Here is a 27,842-nt window from a genome sequence, read left to right as displayed (position 1 = left end):
AGTTACATTGTTTTAATTAATAACATTGTTTTCTAGGATTAATATTGTCACTTGGACATGATAATTCTCTCCTTAAAATGTCCGTATATCATATCTATTATCCCAACTATTATCAAAGCAAATTGTAGCTTTCATTTTTATGACACTGAACACTGAGCTCCTTGATGTAACTTAACATTCAATAAAATCCTTTTGTTCTATCTTCTATTTTACTTTATTTATTACTATGATCAAGATAAAAATAAAGGTCTTCTATCTCTTGTACTCAAAATAAGGAAGGTTTGATGCTGTCTTTTTCCTCATGGCTTCCCCCAAATTGCAGGTAACAGCACTGATAAGCACTGTCATTTAAAATAGACACTTAGCCTGAAGGGTTAAAGTAAGAAAGCAGGATTGCTATTAATTGGTAATGGAACAATTAACCTGTTTGAACAAAATATCAAGGTAAAAAGCAAGAATAGTTCAGAAAAACAACTGTAATCATGCTTCGTCCTACTTTCAGAATCATTCAGTCCATTTTCACTGGTTATTTAGTCATCAAAAAGCAGTATGTCAGGTACTAGGCCTACAAATATAAGGATAAACGTCAACTGGACAATTAAAGTTCAAAAAGCAATGGTGAGAGTCTGAAAATGATTTTATAGCCACCGCCTACAGACTCATGCCATTGGATCTGGGGTTCTTTTATGTTATGACATCCTGAGAAATCTCATACCATTGCCTCTCATCCTTTGGATCATGCCAGAGTTAACATATCTCCAAAGTATGTATCTTACAGAAATGACAAAATTAAAATGCAAAGTAAGATGGCTAGCTGTAAACTCTCCAAGTGATGCATCATTTGCAAAGAAACACCATTTTTTCCTAGCTATTATCTTAAGCCAGAGGTACATGCACTCAAGGATTAATTCAGCAATGGTTGAACATATCCTTATATTTTCAAATTCTTAACACTGGAAAGCAACTAATCACTTGTGTACAGACTATAACAATCAACTCATAATCTGTCATTTATCTTGTGACTGGATTAAGAGCCTGGAATCAAGGCTGAATGGTGATTCCTTTCAAAATTCACTCTGAGACCCAGAACAACTCTTTTTCCCAAAAACCCACTAACAAGAAAAAAAAAATGTGCATGTAGAACATGATTGTGTTACATTACCCTTTTAGGTAAAAGGACATTTGATTGGAGTCTGTGCACATGTGTGGGTATGGGCTATATTATTCTAAACTCTGAGTACAATCCTCAAATCCTTTTTGGTTGGTTCTATTTTTTTTTTTAATTAAAGGAGAAATTTAACCAAATAACATTTCTTGAAGAAGTGCAGCACTAGGCAAGGCAACCTCATTCTGATGGATTGAGATTTAGTGATTTCCAAAACACTTTGGGACATTAAATTGTTTTGCTTTCTTGACATACTGCAAGTGAACCTCACTTTAAATAAATTTATTATTCTTGATAATTATGATAACCCTATTAAAATATCCAATTATTTATAGTAATCAAAATGTTATAAATGCATACATAGTACATAAGCATAAAAATATATATGAAATATGAAATATATCAACCTATGTGTTGTCCCTTTTGTTTTCTTATACTGATTTTGTTAACTTTTATTTCTCTAATTTTTTTTATTGCAGTCATTGTGCTTTGCTTTTTTCTCCTTAAATTGAAGTTGGCATATTCTATATGTGTATAATTGAAAAACAACCACGTTTATGTAAAAATACCTCATTTTTTTAAAAAGATAGAAGCTGACTGGCATTGTCAACTTGTTTGACCAAAGGATATTTATCAGACAGCATTTAGTCTTAAAAACAAACAAACAAGCAAACAAACAAAAAACCCCACAAAACTAGTATTAAACTTATGGTTGCCATATTACCTCTTAATTCCACTGTATTTACTTACATCAATATTTACATATTGAGGCGCCTCGGTGGCTCAGCAGTTGAGCATCTGCCTTTGGTTCAGGTTGTGATCCTGGAGTCCTGGGATTGAGTCCTGCATCAGGCTTCCTGCATGGAGCCTGCTTCTCCCTCTGCCTGTGTCTCTGCCTCTCTCTCTCTCTCTCTGTGTCTCTCATGAATAAATAAAATCTAAAAAAAAAAAAAAAAAAAAAAAAAACTTATATATTAAACATGCTCAGTGTATAAAGGTTTAATGTTCTGTATTTCTCCACTTAACACATGAATTATAAAAATAGACATGCCTTTAGCTTTTAAGTCTTGTCATATGTTACTGCTATTATTCACTTGTGTTTGGTGCTATTTACACTCTCTTCATCTTACGTTTGTCTTTATGATAATGAGTAAGCAAAAACCAAATTGTATTATAAATGTAGATGGAATAAATTCAAGAGTAAATTATCTAGAATAGTATTACAAGAAGTATTTCATTTATATCATAAAAGTGGGCATTTTGTATTTATTGCCACTTTCCATTTTTGATAAGCAAACAAAGCCTACTTATCAAAATGTGACTTTCACAGGAATTCTTTCTCTGTACCATGGTTATATGATGGTTTTCTTTATCTTCTGTTTACAACATTATTTTGGATTGAGGAATCAGCCATCAAGATTGAAATGACAAACTGATTGATGGTGATCAAGGCAGAATAGAATCTCACTTGCTCTTTCATGGCTTACATGGCCACTTCTTTACTAATATCAGCCAAATTTAGTTATGTCCAAAAAATCAGCAAATAGGATTTGAAGCAAAAGCAGGAAGAGGAAAGACAGATTAAGAATGTGCCATATTTGCTCTGGCACCTAGGGACACTAACTAGTTTGGTGAGTTTATCCATGCTCAATCACCATGACATAGAACAAGGAGTAGATTCTCTGCACCAGGTGCTAATTCAAATTCAGGTTCTGGAAGACATGCAATCAACAAGCAGTACAACTTGTGAAACAACCTACCATTCAGCAAGTAATATTCAGACAGTCAGATACAATGTGTAATAGGTGAGGGTAGTTTTTTAATCCCTGGAACCTTGAGAAAAGTTGTAAGAAAAAAAGAAAAGAATACTCACTACCAGTTTAATTTTGCTAATGTTCCACTTGAGCTTCCCTTGCCAAATGTATTCCAGTAAAAAGTACTGTATTCATGTGAATTGTCTCCGTGAGATTAAACACTTATTTAGCTGTTTAGTATATCGGTAAATTATTTTCAAACATTTTTTTAAAAATATTTTATTTATTCATGAGAAACACACACACACAGAGGCAGAGACACAGGTAGAGGGAGAAGCAGGCTCCATGTAGGGAGCCCGACGTGGGGACTCGATCCTGCGTCTCCAGGATCATGCCCTGGGCTGAAGGCAGCGCTAAACCGCTGGGCCACCGGGACTGCCCTATTTTCAAATTTTTTGGTAAATGATATCAAGCAGTCTTCACAAAGAAGGTGGACATTTATTGTGATGCCAAGAATGTTCAAATATTTTTATTATTTATTTTTTAATTTTTTAAAGATGTTATGTATTTACTCCTGAGAGACACAGGGAGAGGGAGCCTGATGCAGGGCTCGATCCTGGGACTCCAGAGTCACACCCTGGGTGGAAGGCAGACGCTAAACCTCTGAGCCACCCAGGGATCCCCGTTCAAAGGTTTTTAAATGAAATTTATTTTTAACATTTTTTGAGTATACTTGACATACAAGGTTGCATCAGTTTCAAGTGTACAAGGTTGTGATTTGACAGGTATACATCATGCTATGTTCACCATAAGGGTAGCCTCCTTCTGTCACTATATAACACTATTACAATGTCATGGACCATATTTCTGGTGCTGTGCCCTTTATTTTGCTGACCTATGCATTCCATAACTGGCAGTCTGTATTTCCTACTCTCTTTCAACCATTTCCCTCTTGGATTCATCAATTCTCTGTATTTATAGGTTTGATTCTGCAAAGACTTCTGAAATAGTAGTTTTACTCTGTGTTCTTTAATTACCTTAATAATTTTCCTAGAATGAAAAAAAAAAAACATTTTTAATGTGAAGCTAGAATCTTTTTAGTAATAAATTTTAAATGGGTAACTATTTAAAAATTTGTTTTCACACAATATCAAAACCTTGGTTTAGTAATTCAGCTATTGGTTTTATAGGTCCATTAAACAGAACTTACAATTAGATCAATTAAAGAACTTAAAATACAACCTATATCATAATCCTAAACACATACAATTAAGCACATAAAAAAAAAGGAAACAGTTTGTAATCTCTTTATATGAAGATTGGTATATTAACATATTAACATACATTGAAATCATATACTCAGATGAGTAAGTAGATTTCTATATACACTTTACTTAATCTATATATACATATATATGAAGAAGATGATATAATCTTTAAATCTTGGCAGTGGCACATTTTCATTGATTTCTGTACTTTTTCTGTAAACTTGAAAAACACCGTTATGAAACAGTTTTTTTAAAGTGTCAGAAACCATGACTAACATGTTCTCAGAAGTTCTGTTCCTTATTTCATGTTTATTTTGTTTGCCAAGAAGAGATTATCTAGCACTGCATAAAAGGATGGAGAAGAAGCTAAGAATTCAGGTGACGAGGCATATTTGCAGACCAGGCAGGATGCTCAAGTCTATGAAACTTGGTCACAGCAGGCTCTTCATTAGCAAAGGGATTTTCCAGGGGCTGTTTTAGTAAGCTAGTAGCTTCCTTTTCATTGCTCTTCAATTAATCCAAATTTTACAACTGAAAGTATAAACTTATAGAGAAATTTTATGACGAAGACTTATAAAATCATCTTCAAAAAATTAGGAATTGAGAAACCTGCACTTACTGTAATTGAAATAACTAGTGAGCTAAAAAATAGTTTTTCATTTACATTTTTATGTGTAATAAAATTCATATTTTAATTGTTGCAACCTCCTATATATGAAATTTGTAACCATCTTCTGAAGTATATATTATTGAGGGATCAGACTTTTGTGTATATAAAGGTATGGGAAATACTAAAACCAAATCAGGGGGATCCCTGGGTGGCTCAGCAGTTCAGCGCCTGCCTTTGGCCCAGGGCGTGATCCTGGAGACCGGGGATCAAGTCCCATGTCCGGCTCCCTGCATGGAGCCTGCTTCTCCCTCTGCTTATGTCTCCGCCTCTCTCTCTCTCTCTCTCTCTCTCTCGCTCTCTCTCTCTCTCGTATAAATAAATAAAATTTTTTAAAAAAATAAAGGCTAAAACCAAACCAGGGAAATAAATGTGAGCCCACCAACATAATTCTTTGATTTTTATATTCATTTTTGTTCTTAAAGTTTTGTGTATTATACTGTTTTGTAATCATTTTGAAAAGACTAATTTCTTGGTTTTAGACAGGTGCCTTCATTGATATGAAATCTGAGTTAAGTAATCATATAAAACAACAGTTACATTTGGGGCATGATGGGCAAGACACCACAGCACATATTTTCCAAATTAGTTGTCTCAGGAAAATGTCCGTTGAGAACAATGCATGTGTTAAATGGTATCCTTTGGACTATCACACCTATATCCCAATCTTTCAATCTCTTAAAAATAACCTATCTTGTGTATTGCTGAAGTGTGGTAAATTATATTTTAAACCTGATTAGATATACTGGATAGGCATTTAGAGGAAAGTTTTGTTCCTATCAGAATTTTTATTTTATATATTTTATTTTTATATATATTTTATGTTTTACTACATTTTATTTTATATTTATAAAATAAATATAAAGTATATTTATCTACTTTATACTTTATATTTGTTTAAATATAAATATACTTATTAACTCATTTTATATAAATATGTTTTATTTAAAAAACATGAAATATATACTTTATATTTTAAAATGTATATTTTATTTTATATTCCTGAAAATTTGAGCATTTAATATCACAAAAATAGTGTATGGGGGAAAAGACACAGAATATTTTAGTCTATTCTCTTAATTTAGGAAGTTTCTAAATTATAACCATATGTGCTATATTATGTTCAGATATTTCACCAGAAGTTATACTTCAAGTGGAAAGAAGTCACAGAAATTTTCCTATTATTCCTCCAGGTTCTCAAGAGATGACTGTGGAACATGTATATTTGCTTGTAACAATTATAAAGTGATTGTTTTGTAAATTACTATGGTCCATGATATAAGATATTACATATTTCATCACTGCGTTTCTAGAAATACAGTTCTTCTCTTTTGATTCCTTCATCAGAAAAACAATCTCAGGGGGAAAGAAAAAAAAAAACTTACTAAAAAACAATCTCGGAAATCTAGGTTTCCTTTGGCAGAAAAGATACACAGTTTAAATTACTATTTGTGGGGATCCCTGGGTGGCGCAGCGGTTTGGCGCCTGCCTTTGGCCCAGGGCGCGATCCTGGAGACCCGGGATCGAATCCCACGTCGGGCTCCCGGAGCGTGGAGCCTGCTTCTCCCTCTGCCTGTGTCTCTGCCTCTCTCTCTGTGTGTGTGACTATCATAAATAAAAATAATAAAAATAAAAAAAATATTATTTGTGTTCTGGGTTTATTAACTTCCAACCCTGGGAACAAGGAGCAAACAGAGCAACATCAAAGAAATGCCCTGCTATTTGAGCATGCAGGTATCACTGGACGTCAAGGACGTGTACTGCCGAACACAATAAAGAGGGAACCAGGGGGGATACTCAGGTTTGCTTCTCAAAATATAAGTCACACAAGTAGAATGCTTCAAGGCCTTTTTAGTAAAACACCATTTGATTTCTCATGAGAATTTGTTGCCAGAGAAGCAGCTCTTAATTAAGAATATAAATAATAACATCCACATCAGGAGGGCTGTGAAATAATCGGCAGTGTCAAAATATTAACGTCTTACTTTTTTTTTCCTTCACACACACCCCCCTCCCCCCGTTGGCCTTCACATCTTCATCCCTGTGTTGTGAGTTAAGCTACTACTGAAACTTTCCATGCTTTCTGGGTCTGGTGCTGGTCAAAATTAAACTAAGCGTTTACTTCCAGAATCATCACCTGTGACTCTATTAAGGTATGGCGAGCCTTTTACTCTGTAAATTCCCAGATTTAATTTATAAATGAATACACCTGAAAATTTTTTTCTTCTTAACACTGAGTTATACTGGCTATTCACAGAAGAGGCTTTAGCTGCTCTTGTTGTAATGACTTACGTATCATCTTCTCTCTTCCCTCGTCTACATCCTAATGTAGATGAGTGGCAGATGAGACCACGGCCTGAGACTAGGAGATCTTGTCCAGCTTTGACTGAGGTCTTTGGAGCAGCCCCAGGGGTAGGGCATGGCTACAGTTCTTGCATCTGACAGGCTGATTGAGACAACCCCCATCACCAGTCAAAAGCTTTGTGGTTCAAGTTGTGAAAAAAAAAAAAAAAAAAACTGAATTTATATGAAGCAGTGGACCGGTGTATATTGTGTGCTCAGGCAACCATAACAAACTACCACCAACTGAGTTGCTTAAATTAAAAAAAAAAATTATCTTCTTATAGTTTTGAAGGTTAGGCATTTCAAGATTAAAGTGTCAGCAGGTTTTCCTCCTGAAGCCTTTCTCCATAGCTTGCAGATGGCCATCTTCTCCCTGTGTCTCATGAGGTCTTCCTTCTGTGTTCATATTCCCTCATCTTCTAAAAACACCATTATATTGGACTACAGCCCACCCTAATGACCTCATTTTAACTTAATCACTCTTTTAAAGATTCAGTCTCCAGAGATAGCCACATTCTGAGGGACTGGTATATGAGATTTTCGCACATAAATCAGCCCACAAAGCTGCATCTGACCAGAGAATTCCGGTCCAGTTAGCCTCGTTGTCCAAGACATAGTTGGAATGGCCTCTGCCATACCTAAGACCATTCTTGTTGCTGCCAATTAGTTGCTAAATAAAACAGAAAACAAAACAAGAAAAAATAGAAGGAATCAGTGTGATGGAAATATTCCTGAAAGCCCTAGAACATGTGAAACCTGATTCAGAGAAGCAGAAGATGAAGTGAAGCTCGGTGTCCTGTGCTTTCCTAGTAAGGGTGCCTGCAGAATGTTTCCAAATATGCAGAGTGAATGTAAAGTGAAAAAGCAAAATGCAATCCCCCTTTCTGAAGATTTTCTTTGAAATACTGTAGACATCTGATGCTAATAAGTGCTCTAAAATACCATAGAAATGAAGTAGCTTATTTTCATTGAATAAACAAAGTTTAGCCCTAACAGTAAATATATTTGTGTGTTTTTTAAGTAGTTCCATGTCAATATGCTCAGCAATATAGCTTAATAAAAACATGTATGAAATTCAGAATGAGAGTTTTAAGGTAGGATTCTATTATATTCAGGTGTTGAGGACACAGATTAGGGTGACCCCTGACCTCTGGTGAGTCATACTCTTCTATAATCCCCTCTCCTAGAGTGTGAGTGGGACCAGTAACTGCTTTTAGCCAATAGAATATGGCCACATTGACAGGAAAGCCACTCCTGCTATTGTTCTAAGACTCCATCTAGTAGGTTGGAGCAAGAAATTCTCCTTCTAGCCTTGAAGACACAAATAGCCATGTCCATGTTGTAACTTATGGAGAGTTGCAGGTGCCTGGAGCTGAGAGTGGTGCCCGCCAACAGTCATTGAGGAAATGGGGTCCTCTATCAGCCTCTAAGAGAGGGTCTTGTTGACATCCTGAGTAAGTATGGGAGCTTACCTTTCCCAATTGAGTACCCAGATGAAAATTTAAGCCTGGCGACCCCTGGATTGCAGCCTTGTAATAAGACCCCAAGCAGAGAACCAAGTTAAGCTTTGCTGGGACTCCTTCCCCATGGAAATCATGGGGTAGCAAATGTGTATTATTGTAAGATCCTAAATTTTGTGGTAGTTTTTTACACAGACATATATAAAACTAATATATCTAAAGTGTAAAAAAAAATTGTTAGGCAGTTTATATCCCAGGACAAGGAAAATCCAAAATGTATATTTGCCTTGTAATAGGTTTCTCTTATTGATTTGAAAATGGGTGAATTTTCTGATCTCAGAATAATAGCATTTCAAAAACTGTTATCTTTTACTATAAAAGTCCAGTTACCCACTTAGAATCTTTAGTGCCCCCTTTCTTCCAACCTGTTTAGTGAGATTTGAAAAATTATTTTCAAAGCACCAGAGCCTGGCATATTATGAAATCAGACTCCCATTGTTCTGTTGTTCCACCTCTTTTCTTGACTGTTCTCCCTTTTTCTCTCCACCTTCTGACTCCTCTTGGACCTCTGTGCTCCCACTTTCTGCCGCTCCCTCCTCTTCCTCTTCTTCCTCCACTGTCTCAAATTAGATGAAGCCATACGTGGAAATAATAGAAATAAATGGTCATTTGTACTAAAATAGGTTATAACTCTTGACCTTAGAGCTCTATAAAATGATGAACTATACATAATGCACAATTACATCAACAAAGACTGTAGCTAACAGTTGGTTTACTAGCTTATTTTGAAAGTATTTTTCCTCTGTAAAAAGTGTAGAATCAATAACTCTACTGATGATACTAATCATTAGAAGTGTAATTAATAATTGAGATAAAAATATGTAGGGTAGTTATTGAGCACTGAGACAGTCTTTTACCCAGAGCTATGATATATATACTCTCACAAATAAATAACAGCCTTATTCATATGTTTCTATATGTGTGTGTATAAATAGCTGTGTGTATATTTCTGTATTATTATTTTTTTTACATTTTTTATAAGTAAAAACTTAGTAGGTTACCTTTAAATTTGTAAAAATGTACCGTGGGCAAGGTCATTCCCATGGTTGGCCTCTAGACAGAACTAAATGGATAGCACTCCACTGTAAGGTTAAAGAATGATAGGCTGCCTGTCAGGGATTGTGAGCAAGGTGATAAGATTGAGATGATTAATCTGGTTAAGATAAACCAGTTTTATAGCCTTGAGTTCAATGATTTATGAGAGAGTGGTGACTGTAAGAAAATGCAGAGAGGGTTTGTTTAAATCAGGATGAGAAAAAGGAAAACAAAACCAAAAACTCTTGGAGAAAGAAAGTAGATAATATTACAATAAAATATAAATATGGTAAGATTTATGAGGAGGAGAAGTGATGAGCTTTTGAAATAATAAATATTGCCTGAAGACATAGTTAATATTGTCTTTAATTGGTAAGGTATATATGTTTTCTTAAAATATTTAGCCATCCTACTTCCATCCATTTAGACACAAAAGCATGTAAAAGTCTATAATATGTATCAAGCAATGTCATGCTATATCTGTAACTTCTGAGACATCAGGAAAACATTTTTCATGAAAAAATATGATTTAAAATTCTCGACCAATAATATTCTTTAAGAGTTGTTAAGTCATATCTCCATGCAAGATCCCCTATATACAATTTGTCATATGTATTTTAATATCTGTGTATAGTTAATAGCTCATTCTTTAAAACAAACAAAAATGACTTTTCTTTCAGAGTAACTTTAGATTTACAGAAGAGTTGTAAAGATAGTTCAGAGTTTCTATATATCCTCCTCCCAGCTTCAATTAATGTTATTTTTAAAAGCCATCATACACATATCAAAATGAATTTGATAGTGGTGCAGAGTTTATTTACATTCCACCAAGTTTTTCACAAATGTCTTTCTGATCCAAGATTCAATTTAGGATACAACATTACATCTTTTTCAACACATGTACTTATTTCTAGTATAAGTTGGTTTCTTGGTCTTTCCATGTGTTTTATAACCTTGAAACTTTTGAGAAGTATTGATCTAGTACTTCGTAGTATTTGTCCCTCAACATGAGTCTTTCAGTTTTTGTTTTTTGGTTTTTGTTTTTTTTTTTGTGGGTGAGCTGGTGTTTTGAATTTTTTTTTTTTTTTTTTTTGAAAAATAGCACGGATGTAAGTGTTCTTATACTATGAGGAAGAACAAGATAACTTCACTTGTTATGGTTGACATACAAATCATGATCACTTGGTTAAGGGGGTGCCTGCCAGATTTCTCCACTGTAAACTCTGTATTTCTCCTTTACCATGCTCTATTTCTTACAAGTCAGTTGCTAAACTTAGGTCATGTTGAAGAAGAAAGGAGTATCATGGAATTTGTAGGCATATGTATCACAGCAATTAATAAATATTTGGTGGGGGATATGTTGACAGCAATTAATAAATATTTGGTGGGGGATAAGTGCAAATATGCACTTTTTTCTTACTTACCTATAGCAACTATTACTGCAATGTTCGAAGAGTGATTTTTCTAGATCTCTTCTTTTACACTTATTATTTAGACATTTTCTGAAAGGAAGCTTTTGTCCCTTATCTCCCATTTCTTTCTTTTTTTAATCTAATTTAAATAGTAGATAAATACTCCCCACAATGAGGGGCCCAAACCCTGAGATGAAGACTTGTGATTTCCAATGACTGAGCCAACCAGGTGCTCCTCTCTCAATTACTTCTTAATACATTATTTATATCACTGTGGACTCATGGAATTTATTTTACTCTTTAAATTATAATCCTAAACTATCCTTAATTATTTCATAGCTCAAATTATTCCAGTTTTGGCCATTGGGAGTTCTTTCAGTTTCCACCCTGGAAAAGAATTTGTTTTAATTTAATAAATTATGATAGAAAAATGATGTTGGCTCATCCTAACTTTTAACAACATGAAAGTATTTTTTACTCAGGGTTTTTTTTTTTTTTTTTTGGCAGTAAAAAGTCACATATTGGTTCATCTTAGTTTCATTGAGGAAGTATATCAAGATAGAAAAAAAATATTTGCACCTAAAAGATGCAATCCTATACCCAAGCTTATCTGAATAGCCATGGCTTATACATGGGATCTTAGGTGACAATTGTGGCAACAGGAACAGTAGCAATAAAAGAATGTAGTAAAAATGGTACATACCTCCTGAGATGTATCTACTACAATGGTTCATGTATGTAACAATAGCAAGTTTTATTTTTTTACTCATGAACTGCACCAAGTTTTCAAAAATATTCAAAAACATATAAAGATGGATTTATTCATGATATTTTCTTAGGATAACTTAATAGTGAACTCTGTAATTTATTTTTAAATAAAGTTAAAATTGTTGAGTGGATCAGTGGTTTAACACATAGAATATGTTTGATTCCCTTTATTTATTTATTTTTGTTTTTTGATTCCCTTTAAAAAATAACAAAACTAAAGAACATAGAAGGTCACTTTTTTTCGGGTTAACATCAAGTGAATTTGCAAGGATAACTGCCAGCAATTCAGAGGTTGCTTTTCTTATCATCTACTGTCTAGTTTTTCAATTTTAGGGTACAACCCAGCTTTTAGTTTGTATTAGTCTTTAAAACCTTGCTTTAGGTTTAGAATATATGGATTTAATCACTTGCTTATATATATTATAAATTTGAAAATACTTTTCTTAATCCCAGAAAATGGATATATAATATTTTGGTTCTCTTAATTACAACAAAACTAATGCTGGAAAAATTATAACACCAACTCTGTTTTTTATTACATGCACATTATTAATTTTTTTTAATTTTATTTATTTATGATAGTCACAGAGAGAGAAAGAGAGAGAGGCAGAGACATAGGCAGAGGGAGAAGCAGGCTCCATGCACCGGGAGCCCGATGTGGGATTCGATCCCGGGTCTCCAGGATCGCGCCCTGGGCCAAAGGCAGGTGCCAAACCGCTGCGCCACCCAGGAATCCCCATGCACATTATTAAATGCAAATAAAGATAAATAACAATTGCATTATGTTATAGGTATAAATGACTTATCAGAGTCCATAAGATTCAATTTATTTAACATATTCAATAAGTCTTGAAGAGTATATCTCACAATGTCTTTACTCTTGTTCTAGGACTAGTATTTACAATATTCCAAATTTTAGTTGAGGTATATTTGGAACTTAAGTGTGCATTAGAAGAAATTAATGCCAGATTTCAACAAAAAGTAAATCAGGGTTTGTTTGTTTTTTTTGTTTTGTTTTGTTTTTGTTTTAATTAGGAGTGGGTTTTGTTGTTATTGTTGTTTTGGAGGTTGGCATTCAAAGAAATTGGAAGTCTATTTTATTTTAGTTATTTGCCTTCAGAAACCAGAATTTTCTTCCTATTTTCAGGGTCATGTCATTACAACTGAGATATTGGGGTACTTTTAAAGACAACTTTACAGAACATGGGGCACGTGGGTGGCACAGTCAGTTAACATCCAATTCTTGGTTTTGGCTCAGGTCCTGATCTCAGGATTTTAAGATGGAGCCCCGTGATGGGCTCTGCACTCAGTGTGGAGTCTGCTTGCATTTCTCTCTCCCTCTGCCACTCCATACCCTGTGTGCTCTCTCTCTCTCTCATAAATAAATAAACCTTTAAAGAGAACTTATAAAACATGGTAAATTGAATGTTTAAATATTATTTATTTTTATTGAAGAATAATTAACATACATGATTATATTAGTTTCAGGTATTCAACATAATGATTCCACATTTACATATGTTGCAAAATGATCACCACAATTAAGTCTAGTTTACTATCTATCACCAAAGTTACAATTTTTCCTTGTAATGAGACATTTTAAGATTAATTCCTCAGAAACTTCCAAATTTCTTATACACTATTATTGAATGTAGTCATCATATTGTATATCACATCCCCATAACTTATTTTGTAACTGGAACTTTGTACCTCTTGATCCCCTTCATCCATTTTTCCCATCGTCCCAGCCCCCTCTCCTTGGCTACTACCAGTCTATTCTCTGTTATCTATGAGTTTTGTTTTCTGTTTTTTAGATTCTACATATAAGTGAAATCATACAATATTTATCTTTCTCTGACTTATTTCACTTAGTGTAATAATCATAAGGTCCATCATGTTGTTCCAAATGGCAAGGATTCATTGATTTTATGGATAATATTACATTGTGTGTATTTGTGTGTGCATGTATGTATCTCACATCTTTTTCATCCATTGATAAATAGATGGACACTTATTGTTTCTATGTCTTGTAAATAAAGCTGTAAATATTGCTTCAGTGAGCATAGGGGTACAGATATTCTTTTGAATTGGTGTTTTAGTTTTCTTCAGATAATTACTCAAAACTGGAACTGGGGATCATATAGTAGTCCTGTTTTTAATTTTTGGAGGGGAACCATCATACTATTTTCTATAGTGATTGCCCAATTTACATTTCCACCTATAGTGCATAACAGTTTCGTTATCTTCACATCCTTGCCAACACTTATTTCTTATCTTTGTGATGCTAGCCATTCTGACTAGAATGGCTAAAACATATGTTTTAGATTCTAAAAAGAAAACTGCTCATTATTATAAAAAGCAAGATATGAGGGAATATCTCATTGTGCTTTTGATTTGCATTTCCCTGATGATGAGTATTGTTAAATATCTTTCCATGTGCATGTCACCCATCTGTATGTCTCCTTCAGAAAAATGTCTTTTCAGATTCTCTGCCCATTTTTTTACTTTATTTATATATTTTTAAGTTTTTTAATTCCAGTAAACAGTGTTATATTAGCTTCAACTATACAATATAGTGATTTAACATTTCTATACATTGCACATTACTCAGTGCCTATCATGATGAGTATAATCTTTAGTCCCCATCATCAATTTCACCCATCCTCCACCCACCTCCCCTCTGATAACCATCACTTTGTTCTCTGTAGTTAAGGGTTTGTTTATTGGTTTGTCTCTCTTTTTTTTTTCTCTGTTCATTTGTTTTGTTTCTTAAATGCCATGTGTGAGTAAAATTGTATGGTATCTGTCTTCCTCTGACTGATTTCACTTAACACAATACTCTCTAGCTCCATCTGTATAATTGCGAATGGCAAGATTTCATTCTTTTTTTCATATTCTACTGTGTGTGCATGCGCATGTGTGTCTATGAGTTTGTGGAGCACCTTTCCATGTGTCTGTTGGCCATTTGTATGTCGTCTTTGGAGAAGTGTCTGTTTATATCTTCCACAAATTTTTTAATTGTATTGTGGGTTTTTTTTGTTTTTGTTTGTAGCTATTGGTTTTTATAAGTTCTTTACTCATATTGGATACTAACTCTTTATTGTGTATGTCAGTTGTAAGTATCTCCTCCCATTCAGTAGGAGAAGATTAAGAAAAAAAAAAAAAAACTAACAGTCTTTTAGTTTTGTTGATTTTTTGCCGTACAGAGGTTTTTGTTTTGGTGTAGTCACGATAGTTATTTTTGTTTGTGTTTTCCTTGTCTCAGGAGACATCTGGAAAGATACTATTTCAACTGATGTCAGAGAAATTCCTGCTTGTGCTCTCTTCTAGAACGTTTATGGTTTCATATCCCGCATTTAGATTCTTAATTCATTTTGAGTTTATTTTTGTGTATGGTATCAGAAAGTGATCCAGTTTCTTTTGATTATAGCTATCCAGTTTGTCCAACACCATTTTTGAAGAGACTATCTTTTCCCCACCAAATATTCTTGCTTCCTTGTCAAAGGTGAATTGACCATGTAATTGTGGGTTTATTTCTGAGCATTCTTTTTGAAGGCTGAATTTATTTCTATCGATCTGTGTATATATTTTTGCATCAGTGCCATTCTGTTTTGATTACTGCAGCTTTGTAATACAACTTGAAGTCTGGAATTCTGATAGTTTAAGTTTTGTTTTTTTTGTTTGTTTGTTGTTGTTGTTGTTTTTCTTTTTCAAGGTCCCCTTGGGTAATTGAGGTCCTCTGAGGTCTCAACCCTCACAAGCATGAAAGGCTGTGGCGGTTCCTCATCCTAACCAGACACTTCCATCCTCTATATGTTGACACTCATAAACTGTACCCCAGCCTCTCAGTTCTTGAGGATTCTCTCTTTCAGTAGTAAGGAAGGCTCCCGAACCCAAAGTTTTGAAAGTCAACTTCAACCGATGGTGAATTCCAGAAAATGTCGTGGGGGCTGGGGATGCTCCTGTTTGCATGTGTGAACGTGCCGGTCAGCCTTCGACCCTCTCAGACTAGCGGAAAGGGCCACGAATGTCCTAGTCACGGAGCCGGGGTTGTCTTCTAGAGAGTGGTGTTTCCCGGTCAGGGGTGGTTTTCAGGTGTGGGTGTGGATCGAGGAGGAGAGCGGTTCTGTATCGGCCATGTGAATAAAATTAACAATAAAAGCGTGAAACCCGATTGTAAGGGAAAAAAATTCTATACAAATTTTCGGATTATTTATCTTAGTTCTGTGAAAAATGCTGTTGTTATTTTCATAGGGAGTGCATTAAATCTGTAGGTGGCTTTGGGTAGTATAGATATTTTAACAATATTTGTTCTTCCAATCCATGAACATGGAATGTTTTTCCATTTCTTTGTGTCTCATTCACTTCATCAATATTTTATACTTTTCAGAGTATAGGCTTTTCACCTCTTTGATTAAGTTCATTCTTAGATATTTTATTGTTTTAGGCCCTCTGTACATTGATTTTGTATCTTGTGACTTTACTGAATTCATTTATCAGTCCTACTAGTTTTTTGGTGGTGTCTTTAGGGTTTTCTATATAATATCATGTCCTCTGCACAGAGTGAAAGTTTTACTTCTTCCTTACCAGTTTGGATGACTTTTTCTCCTTCTGTTTTCTAATTAGTCTAGGACTTCCAGTACTATGTTGAATAAAAGTGATGAGAATGGACATACTTGTGTTGTCCCTAACCTTAGAGGAAAAACTATCAGTGTTTCCCCCTTGAGTATAATGTTTCCTGTGTTTTTTCATTCAAGGCGTTTATTAAGTTGAGGTATGTTCCCTCTAAACCTACTTTTGTTGAGAGTTTTTATCATGAATGGATGTTGTACTTTCTCAAATGCTTTTTCTGCATCTATTAAAATGATCATATGGTTTTTATCCTTTCTCTTATTGATATTGATGTCATGTTGATATGGGATTTGTGAAAATTGAACCACCCTTGCATCCTGGGAATAAATACCACTTGATAGTGGTGAATTATTTTTTTAATGTATTGTTTGATTTGGTTTGTTAGTTTTTGTTGAGGATTTTTCCATCTATGTTCATCAGAGATATTGGTCTGTAATTCTCTTTTTTTGTGTGGCATTTTCATCCGGTTTTAGTGTCAGGATAATGTTGATTTAATGAATGAATTTGGAAGATTTTATTCTTCTATTTTTTGGAATAGTTTGAGAAGAGTAAGTATTAACTCTTCTTTAAATATTTGGTAGAGTTTGCCTATGAAGCCATCTGGTCCCGGAGTTTGTTTTTTGGGGAATTTTTTTATTACTAATGCATTATCTTTGCTGTTAATTGGTCTGTTCAAATTTTCTATTTATTTTTGGTTCAGTTTTGGTAGATTATAGGCTTCTAGGAATTTATCCAATTCTTCTAGGTTGTCCAATATGTTGGCATATAATTCTTCATAATATTGTCTTACAATTGTTTGTATTTCTATGGAGTCGCTTATTTTTTTCTCATTTGTGATTTTGTGTGAGTCCTCTCTCTCTCTCTCTCTCTCTCTGTTATGAGTCTGGTTAGAGATTCATCAATTTTTTTAATCTTTACAGAGAACTTCTAGGAGTTTTATGTTTTCAAGTCTTATATTCTAGCCTTTAATCCATTTCAAATTAATTTTTGTGTCTGGTTCATGATAATGATACAGTTTCACTCTTTGGCATATGGTTGTCTAGGTCTCCTGATTCTATTTGTTAAACAGATTGTCTTTTCCCCAATGTATGTATATTCTTGCCTCCTTCATTGTAAATTAATTGACCATACATGCTTAGCTATATTTTATTTTGTTTTGTTTTGTTTTCTGGACTCTCTGTTCTGTTTTATTGATCTATGTGTCTATTTTTATGCCCATAGAATACTGTTTAGATACTATACCTTTTAATATTGTTTGAAATCAGGGAGAGTGTTACCTCCACTTTCATTCTTCTTCCTCAAGATAATTTCAGCCATTTAGGACCTTTTGTGGTTCCATAAAAAGGGTCCACTTTAGATAACTAGTAGAGATGGCCAGTGTACAGAAGGCCCCCTTTAGATAATTACCTTGGGACCTCACTACCATGCTCCTTGCTTTATACAAGCTGTAGGATAAGGCCTGAACAGGGTAGAGAATAGCTGTGGAAAATGGAGGGAGGAGAATGACTGAGTACTGCCTGAATAAAAACTCTGTGTAACTGGTATGGAGTGGCTTGCTTTGTTTTTCGGTCTGAAAGTGTCTTTTCAATCTAAAACTGCAATAGAGGCACCAGCATTATGGAGCAATTAGGCTCCTTTGGTTAAAGTGTTAGTAGAGAACTGGAGAACCCATTGGAAAATCAATGCTTTAACCTGAAAGTGACACTCCTAACTTCCCAGAACTCACTGGCTAGCACTAATCAGACTCCTTGTGAGTTAGGAGGTGATTATAATCCTATCTGTTTGAAATAATTGCAAGGTGGTTGTGGGAAGTCTCTGGTGTCTCTACCACAATATCAGAAGGAATGTTAAAAAGATGAGAATTTTGCCAAGAATTATTTGTAGATGCCTTAAGTTAATTAAAATATATCAGTGGAACATGTAGAATGGCTGGATTGCCAAATTTCTTATCCATTATAAGAATGGAAAAATATTACACATTTATTTTTGTCATTGTAATTTTATTTTTTTAATTCACTAAAAGTGGCTGTCAAAGTGGCCTTGAGTTCAGAGCTTCCAAATGTAAACACTTGCAAATTCAGATATATTATAAACCTACTTAAGATTAGGACAAATTGTTTGGAATAAAAAATGAATTTTTAAAAAATACCCAGCCTGAGTTCCATTCTTAATTACACAAAACAATAGTAATAATCAGACTGAGTCCTTCAAAATGAATATATCAGGAAGAAATACTATGTGCTGCAACCAAAAAGTTTCTATGCTGCTATTTAAAGAAAAAAATTCATAAATAAATTATTAAGTTCAGGAAACTTGTATTTTTCTCTTAAAGGTGGATAATTATTTTATCCTAATTGATACAGGATGCATTTCTTAAACTTATCTTTCACATTCACTGAAATATGATTATTTAAATAATTTTATTATAATAAATTAAACTAATGCAAAAATAAATTTTATTTTAAGCATACTGTTTAGTAAGTTTTGGTGAATATATACTGTTTACCACCTCAGTGTTTACCACCTCAGTGAAGATATAGAGCATTCCTCTTCCATAAGCACTTTTTGTTTTCTTTTTATGTTTGGCTTATCTATTTTTGATAATCACTTTTGTAAAATGTGCACTAATAGGGAATTTTTTAAAAAAGAAACAGAGCATATTAAACAATAAGAAAGCAAGTATCTTTCATGAGCATGCTAAATAAATACTGTCTTAGGCAGGAGGACATGTTACGTTTACACAAAGTCTGTAATTTTAAAAAATATTTTAAAGCAAATTCAGGCACTTAAAACATAATAAAGTTAGGCTTGGCGATGTTGTGAGAAGCACTTGATAAAGGACTTGAAATACTTAAGTTATTAAAAACACCACATATATTACATATATCATCACAGGGTCCCTGCTCATTGCTGTTACTCAAATATCCAGGCTAGCAGAGATTGTAATATCTTATTATACTACCTTTTCACATGAAGATATTAGACATTACCAACATAGGGGAAGGGAACATGTAGATTAATATGCTTAAAGGCTCTTAAGTACTTCCACCTAGAAGTAGCACATTATAGTTTGAAACTTCATTAGCTAGGGCAAGCTGCATGACCATCCCTACCTTCAAAGTTGAGGGAAAATATATGTTTGTTTGTTTGTTTGCTTTCTCAGCTTTATAGAGGTTTAATTGACATAATATTGTGCAGTTCTAAGGAGTACAATGTAATGGTTTGATATTTGTATATATTGTGGAGAGATTACCACACTAAGGCTAATTAACATTTTTATCACCTCAGAGTTACAAAGCTTTTATTTTGGTGGTGATAATTTTTAAGATTTACTGTCTTAATAACTTGCATGTACAATACAGGGTTGCTAACTATCATCACTATGGTTTATGTTACATCCACATAATTTATTCCTCTGAAAATATAATCTGAAGTGTCACAATGATAAGGGAACTCACAAGTTCTCTGAATGCTAATAATATTTACCACAGATACCCCAACATAATGCTAAATATTTAATTCAGATCTTAATAGATGGAAACAATTATGTCAAACATTGACAATCATCAATATCTTGCTATATGCTTACAGATGATATGCCATAAAAACTGAAATTAGGGCAGCCCAGGTGGCTCAGTGGTTTAGCGCTGCCTTTGGCCCAGGGTGTGATCCTGGAGACCCAGAATCAAGTCCCTGCATGGAGCCTGTTTCTCCCTCTGCCTGTGTCTGTGCCTCTCTCTCTCTGTGTCTCTCATGAATAAATAAATACATTTTTTTTAAACTGTGAAATTATCATAAATATGAGAAATGATTTTATAAATCTCTATTAAATCCAAAAAATCCTTAGTTATTTTATGGGAAATACTTTTTCTAAAAATTTTGAATTATTTATTCTAATATTAGGAAGAAGAAACATATGACAATAACAAATGTAGATCTGGTATTTTGCAAAAGAACTATAGTATTGATGTTTGATTTTTATTTCTTTAAATATGCTGCTCATTCAGTAAACCTGCAGATAGTTTTATTTGCTTCATTTTGTTTCAAATCAAGCAAAATATCACATGATTTATAATATATTTAAAATTGAAACATATTCAACTAGGAAAAAAAACAGTTTTCAGTTAAATAACGTAAGACTCTAATAACTGGAATCTAAATAATCTGCTGATAATTCCTGGATATATGGTAGCATTTATAAATAAAGCTAATTACATTTCATTTTCTTAGGAAATAAATTATAACTGCATAAGTAACCTTGAAAATCTCTGCTCTTGTTTAAATGCTGAAGGAATAAGGTATTTTTACAGAACAGCTTATGTATTTTGGGAAAAAGGATTTGTACATTTTACTTTCTTGTAAGGTAGAGTAAAATGTTTTCCCCTCTGCCTATTAAATAAGACATATTCCCTTGTCAAGAAAAAAATCTCTTGACTCTTTCATTTTTATGTGATTTTAATCATTAATCTAAGAAAACCAGCAAATTCTATTCCAAAATCCTTATAACAGCCTTCATAAGAAACTCAAAGTTACCTGCATTATTTACATGCGATTAAGTATTTTAAAATTGAGAAATTATTTCTACCAATAAACTACCCACAATGTTTTCATAGTCATTTCACTTCTTTATGTTTGGGAATTTCAGTATATTCTCTCAAGGAAGTAAATATATTTTCTAAGTAAAAGGTACTTTATTTTTCTATTACTTGGCACATTTAAGTTTAGGGCCCAATTATATTTTGAGTCCCTGTGATGGTGACTGCTGCAGCCCTGGAGCTGCCAGGATAAATAACTCACATAGGTCCTGCCATCAAGGAACTTGCTGATAGTGTATATAATGTGATGGGATAGAGAGAGAAACTGACACATAGTATCAATCTGCTATCATAAGCACTAATAGTTATCCAGAAAGATCTGAGGATTTTTACTCCGCATTTACTCTGCATTTCTGAATCATCTGTTTCTCACTTATAAGAAGGAGTATATAAGCACACCTGCACACCTTTCCATATTTACTAACCTTGAGAAAACCAATCTTGATGAAGAGACATATTTATTTTGTAATTTGTAAAGACATGCAGCTATTTACTTGTTTACATTCTTTCAGACTTAACAAGGAGACTCCTATATGCTATACTAGTAATTAAAATGCACAGATAGAAATTTAAATGAATTTGTGGATAATAGTATGAAGCACTTTTGGCAATAAATAATGACTTCCATTATAATAATTGCTAGCCATATAGAAGAACAACTAATAGTGAAGCCTGACCTATCAGAGTGGCATGTATTATTTATCTGAAGACATACATAGAGGTTTTTAATGTAAAAAAAAAAACTGATAATTATTTAGAACTAAAAATAACTTTTGCTAGTTGTCAAATCAAGTTAATAGAAGAATAGGATGGGTAAATTATAAATAAAAAGATTGCACCTGGATTTTATGCACTATTTACAGTTACCCCAAAATATTAGAGTAAAACAGCCAAATATAGTGTTTATATAAGATTGTTTATAAAATGAATTTAATGAACCCACTTCCTGAGTTAGTTCTGAGTCCAAGGTCATGCTAGTTGCAAAGCCCTGAGTGAATTTTCTGCCCTCACATCCTATACTTTATCATCTGGATTATGAAAATAATAGCAGGGATATCTACTGAAGAGGTGGTTCTAAAAATAGAAAGAGATACTTTATTTAAAATTGCTAATGTGTTGTCCAATTCATAGAAAGAATTGAATAAATTTGAAGCATTACTGTTAATAGTAATGATAGTGATAGCACAGAGACACTAATTACATCCCAAAAAGATACAGGTGAGCTTGCAGAACCTCAGTCAACTAGATTAATAAAACTAGGAATCAGCATGTAATTTGGATATGATTATCTCACTCCTTAACCCTATGACTCAGTAGTCCAGAAGGATCTTACAAAACAGGATTTGCTAATATTGATTAGTAAGTATCCACATTCCAAGATCAACCATTGTCAAGTAGCTACCTGCCTAAAAGCTTCGATTGATCAAGACAACAGAGAGCATACTGCAATGTCTAGTCGAGCTTCCCACGCCACTCTAAAAGAACAAGTCTGAGAACAGAGGCTCTTGGGAGCATTTTATTATTTATACCAGCAACCAAACCAATGGCTTCTCCCCCCTCCTTCCTTCCTTGTCTCTCTCTCTCCTCCTCTTCTTTTTCCCTGCTTCCTTCCTTCCTCTCTCTCTCTCTCCCTCTCCCCTCCCCCCACCCTGCCCCTTCTTTCTAATCTAGAACTGGCCTATTTCAGTAGTAGATGTAAAATATGAACTGTATATTTAGGAATGTGTGTGAATGTGCATGCACACATGTTTGTCCCTTTGGAAAAATTTTTCATAATATTCAATGATACATTGTCTCAGAACTTTTTCTATAAAATATCTTACTCTTAATATTTGAATTTAATCAATGGCAGTTAACCCTGTTAAGCCTTTGCAAAGAATTCTCAAAATTCTTTTTCAGCATTTATGAATTAAGGGCAAGCTTTACAAAGGTCAATTTATAAGGATCCTTTATGAATCAACATAAACTATAGAAATAAATGCTGCAAATTATATCTCATTTTGAAATTAATAGCAGTTTTTACTGTTTGCATTTAATGATGGGTCACTTAATTTACACAAAGAATTAGAGTGCAGCTTAAATGTTTACTTAAAACTCCAAAGGACAAAATTAATAAGTCAGGGCAATAAACCTATGGATGAAGAAATAATCAGAGATACCATTAACCCAGGTAAATGCAAAACATGATCCCATATGATAAATGAAGATACAGTATTTGGCTCTAAGCTTCTAGTGGCCAGAAAGACAGAACAAAATCTGTTCTAAAAGTTATTGCATCTATAATATAAAGAAACAACCGATATAAAATTCTTGAGATTTTAGGTGGATATCATACAAAGAGATATTCTTGGTATTTCTTAGTGACCAAATTTTTTTCTTTTATTATTTTAAATGATCATTAGCTGAAATTTGAAAGAGCAAATTAAATGATTTAAAGTTATTAGTGGTTATCGGAAAAGGTCATACAGTAATAAAGGCTACGGTTCTTGTAAAATGCAGTTTTAGAGTGTTCTTGCTTTTGGCCGCACATATACCAAAATACAGTTTTAGGTAAATAATCTAAGTATAAACTGGCAATTAGAGGATCAATGAAAATAAAAACTTGATTTTAATAACTTATCAAGGGGTTTAACATAGACTATTTTGTCTTACATATCTGTTAAATAACATACTTAAAAATATACATTATAATTCTTCATGGCATTTATTAAAGAAATAATTCATTTAATTTCTGGAAACTTTAAATAATTTTCCCCCAATTATTGCTTTTTCATTTCAAATAAAAAGGCCTATAGAAATTGCTGTAATGGTCATACCATTGCCTGGATTTGGGTATAACCCATAGTTTCTATAGTCCCACTCTATTTGCTCAATTATTAAAAATGGTCCAGGTATATATTTATACAAAATGTTTTATACTAATTTTTTAGAATGTTATTGCATACATGTTAATTCCTCTGTTTACATCACAGACTTCCTAAGGTCAAGAATCATATCCAATAGTCTTTGGTATCTACATATTTGTAGGTACCCACCCCACTCCCATGATGTTTTACTTTGAAGACCACTTCCTGGAACAATAACCAGTGAAAACTATTGTAGTGTTAAATATTTTCCAAGATATATAATGGACATCTTCTGTATTTACTACATATCATACTATCCAGGATACATTCTGCTGATTTTTGCTGAAATTAGGAAAATCAGAGTAGTTTTCTTTCCAAAGAAAGAGTATCTTTCTTGGACATTTTACATTGCTCAAATGTGATGGCACAATTTCCAGTGAGAAACTAAACTGGTCTTGGAAACAATGACAGCCTGCTGGCTGAGGTAGGGACTCCGGTTACCTCTATTAAACTTCACATTTTATTGCCCTGAAGATAATCTGGAGCCAGAGTCGCAATCTCCCCTGTCTGAATATTTGAATAGTCAGACACACAAGTACCAGCCAACAGCTTAATTATGGATTTAAAAATTGGCATTAATCTTTTCTCATTCCTGTATATATTCTCTTCTAATGCCACAAGTCACAGTAAATTGCTCATTAAACTTCAAGCAATGCAATGGAATGCTTGCTACCATTTATAGGCAATGCTCTCCAAAGTACAATTAGAGGGAGTATTATGACATAGAACAATGGAGACAATTATTTCTGAAGTTTATTAATGCTAATTAGCATATGGCATCTAAGACAGCTGCTGATACTTCATTGCTAAATACTGAGGGACTAATTAGTGTTTGATGTTAATTAGCTTCTTCTGCATGTGCTTTGCCCTTAGATGCATATGCACTGTCACCATCCGGCTATTAAAAGTCTGGCCTTGCACTCTACAAGAACATGATGTGGCATTTAGGAGTTCTTTTAGAGTATATGGCATTCTTTTCTAATATTTATACTTTTAATAGATTCCACAGAAGCCTTAATAATTATCTAGTTATTCTACTTTTCATTTAAAACATACTAATTAATCATAGAGTTTTAACTGCTGAAGTGAAGAAGACCCTTTAATATATCTTACAATTTTCATGCCCTCTGATAAATGACTTCCAATACCAGAGATTATTGGCATAAAAATATCTTGGTTTAACTTAATAATCAAGCTGATTTAACTTGTGTGTGTCAATTTACACTTATTTTATTTGTGATTAAAATTTATTATTAAATATATCAAATATGTATACTTTCTCCATTAACCAATTTGGTAACTTTTTTGGTTTCTGATTCTTTTCCTCCATTAACTGAAGTAAAGTGCATTTTCTTTCTTTTAAAACCTGAGATAAGAATTTACCCAGACAAACTCATCTTTTAAAGATATCAAAGTTTAGGCTAAGCAAGTGATCTAGAAAGATTTTCATGTTAGTCTTGAAAAATTTCAGGGGCACTGTTTATCTGGAGGCTTTGTTGAGTGGGTAAGAGGGGCGACTAATAATAATTTGCTCAAAAATTCCCATGACAATCAGCTTCACTTGTGTACATGTTGAATAATTTTTTTAAGGCAGAAATGACTTTGTAATTAGCAAATGAACTTGAGAATTTTGGTTAGAGGGTGAAGCTGTGAATAAGAACCCTAAAGATTTATCATGGTTTAAAATTCTGCAGATAATTTCTGGTTTTAATTTCACATAGGGATAAGTATTTTTAAGATGCTATAGATGGTTTTTTTTGAATAACTATTAAGATTTAGGGTTAATAATAATTACCCGATCATTTTTGCCTATTATTTTGTAGCTTTAATTGCCTTGGTGCTTCATAGATTGATATGGATATAGTTTGGTTCATGGCCACTAAAAATAAAGAAATGAAACAATTATCTACAATGGAAATTTTACAATCACCTGTCAAAGTTAAAACCACAACAACTAACATCTAATCAGCCAGACAACATGCAAAAGGAGGACAAAGAAGGAAGAACAAATAGTGATGGAAAAATAAGTTTGTAAATACATTGATTTCTCAACAATCTATAGAAAGTTTGGAAAACAGGAATGTACCCATAACAGAAGTTGTCTTTTTATTCTCTTGCTTCTCCACCTCATCCTCTTTAAATTATTCTTCATCATCTTCATAGTTTTTATATTCCTTCCCAGAGGGTGAATAAATACTTCAAGAAAGATTTCATGAGAACAATCCAACTGTCCATTGAGAGATGAATGGATAAAGATGCGGGAGACTTGTGTGTGTGTAATGGAATGTTACTCAACCATTAAGAAGAATTAAACTTTGCCATTTGGGACAACATGGATGGATGTAGAGGGTACTATGCTTACATGAAACAAGTCACAGAAAAGCCGTATCATTTCATTTATGGAATCTAAAAAACAGATTCTTTTTTTTCTTTTTTTTTTTAATTTTTATTTATTTATTCATGATAGACAGAGAGAGAGAGGCAGAGACACAGCCAGAGGGAGAAGCAGACTCCATGCACCGGGAGCCCAATGTGGGATTCGATCCCGGGTCTCCAGGATCACGCCCTGGGCCAAAGGCAGGCGCCAAACTGCTGCGCCACCCAGGGATCCCAAAACAGAGATTCTTTTTTTTTTTTTTTTTTTCCAAAACAGATTCTTAAATACAGAGAACAAACTGCTGTTTTTTGCCTAAGGAGAGGTGAGCAGGGGGGTGGGCAAAATAGATAAAGGGGATTAAGAGGTACAAATTTCTGTTTATAAAATAAAAAGTCACAAAAATGAAAAGTACAGCATAGGGAATATAGTCAATAATACTGTAATAATGTATGGTGACAGATGGTGACTACACTTATTGCGGTGAAATGAATAGTATACAGAATTGTTGAATCAATATGTTGTACACTTGAAAGTAATATAATATTGTATGTTAATTATACTTCAACAAAAAAATCCAAGAGGTGAAAAATGAAAGCTATAAAACTTAAAAATAATTGGCTGCTTAAAAACTCTGAATAATGAAATATCAACCTGCGTAAATATAATTGACACAGTAAAAACAATATTAAACGTGACTCTTCATATAATTGTGGCATTGGACTCAGGATCTTCCATCCTTATCTCTAGAATGAAAATTATTCTCTTCACACAGCAGAGTATTTAAGAATATGTTCTTTGACTGCCTTGCTTCAAGAGGCTCTTGTTTCAAGGGGCTCAGTGACTTAATAACTCTGTGTCCATGTTTTATCTTACTGGAGCAATGGAAACAAGGGCTGGGGGCAGGTATTGAATGCAAATACTTTACTTAGGGCATGTGATATCAATAGTGTACCCTTATGGGCACATCTGGTGATGTCTCTCTCTACAACAACATTTTAGTAAGTCAGTGATCCCAAAATTAAATTTCACAAAAGATGCAAGTCAGTAGCCTCATATCTGAGTTCTAAGTTTGTTTACGAGATTTAATACACTTCAATAAATCTCATTAATTTTGAATTAACTCTTTTGCTGTCATTTAGGATGGAAGAATAGCAAAAATTATCTTAGAATATCTACTCATAAAGATTTATAGTAAACAAATTCCATTCTAGTTCATATTCAGAATACAAACTGATAGACAATAACTACACTTAGGGCACCTGGGTAGCTCAGTTGGTTAAGTGTCTGACTCTTAGTTTCAGCTCCGGTCATAACATCATGGATCATGGGATCTAGCCCAGTATTAGAGTCCAAGTTTAATGGGGTGTCCACTTTAAGATTCCCTCTCTCTACCCCTTTTC

This window comes from Canis lupus, chromosome 1, assembly GCF_011100685.1.
Source record: "Canis lupus familiaris isolate Mischka breed German Shepherd chromosome 1, alternate assembly UU_Cfam_GSD_1.0, whole genome shotgun sequence".
In the NCBI taxonomy this organism is placed as follows: domain Eukaryota; kingdom Metazoa; phylum Chordata; class Mammalia; order Carnivora; family Canidae; genus Canis; species Canis lupus.
Note: the sequence above shows the minus strand (reverse complement) of the source record.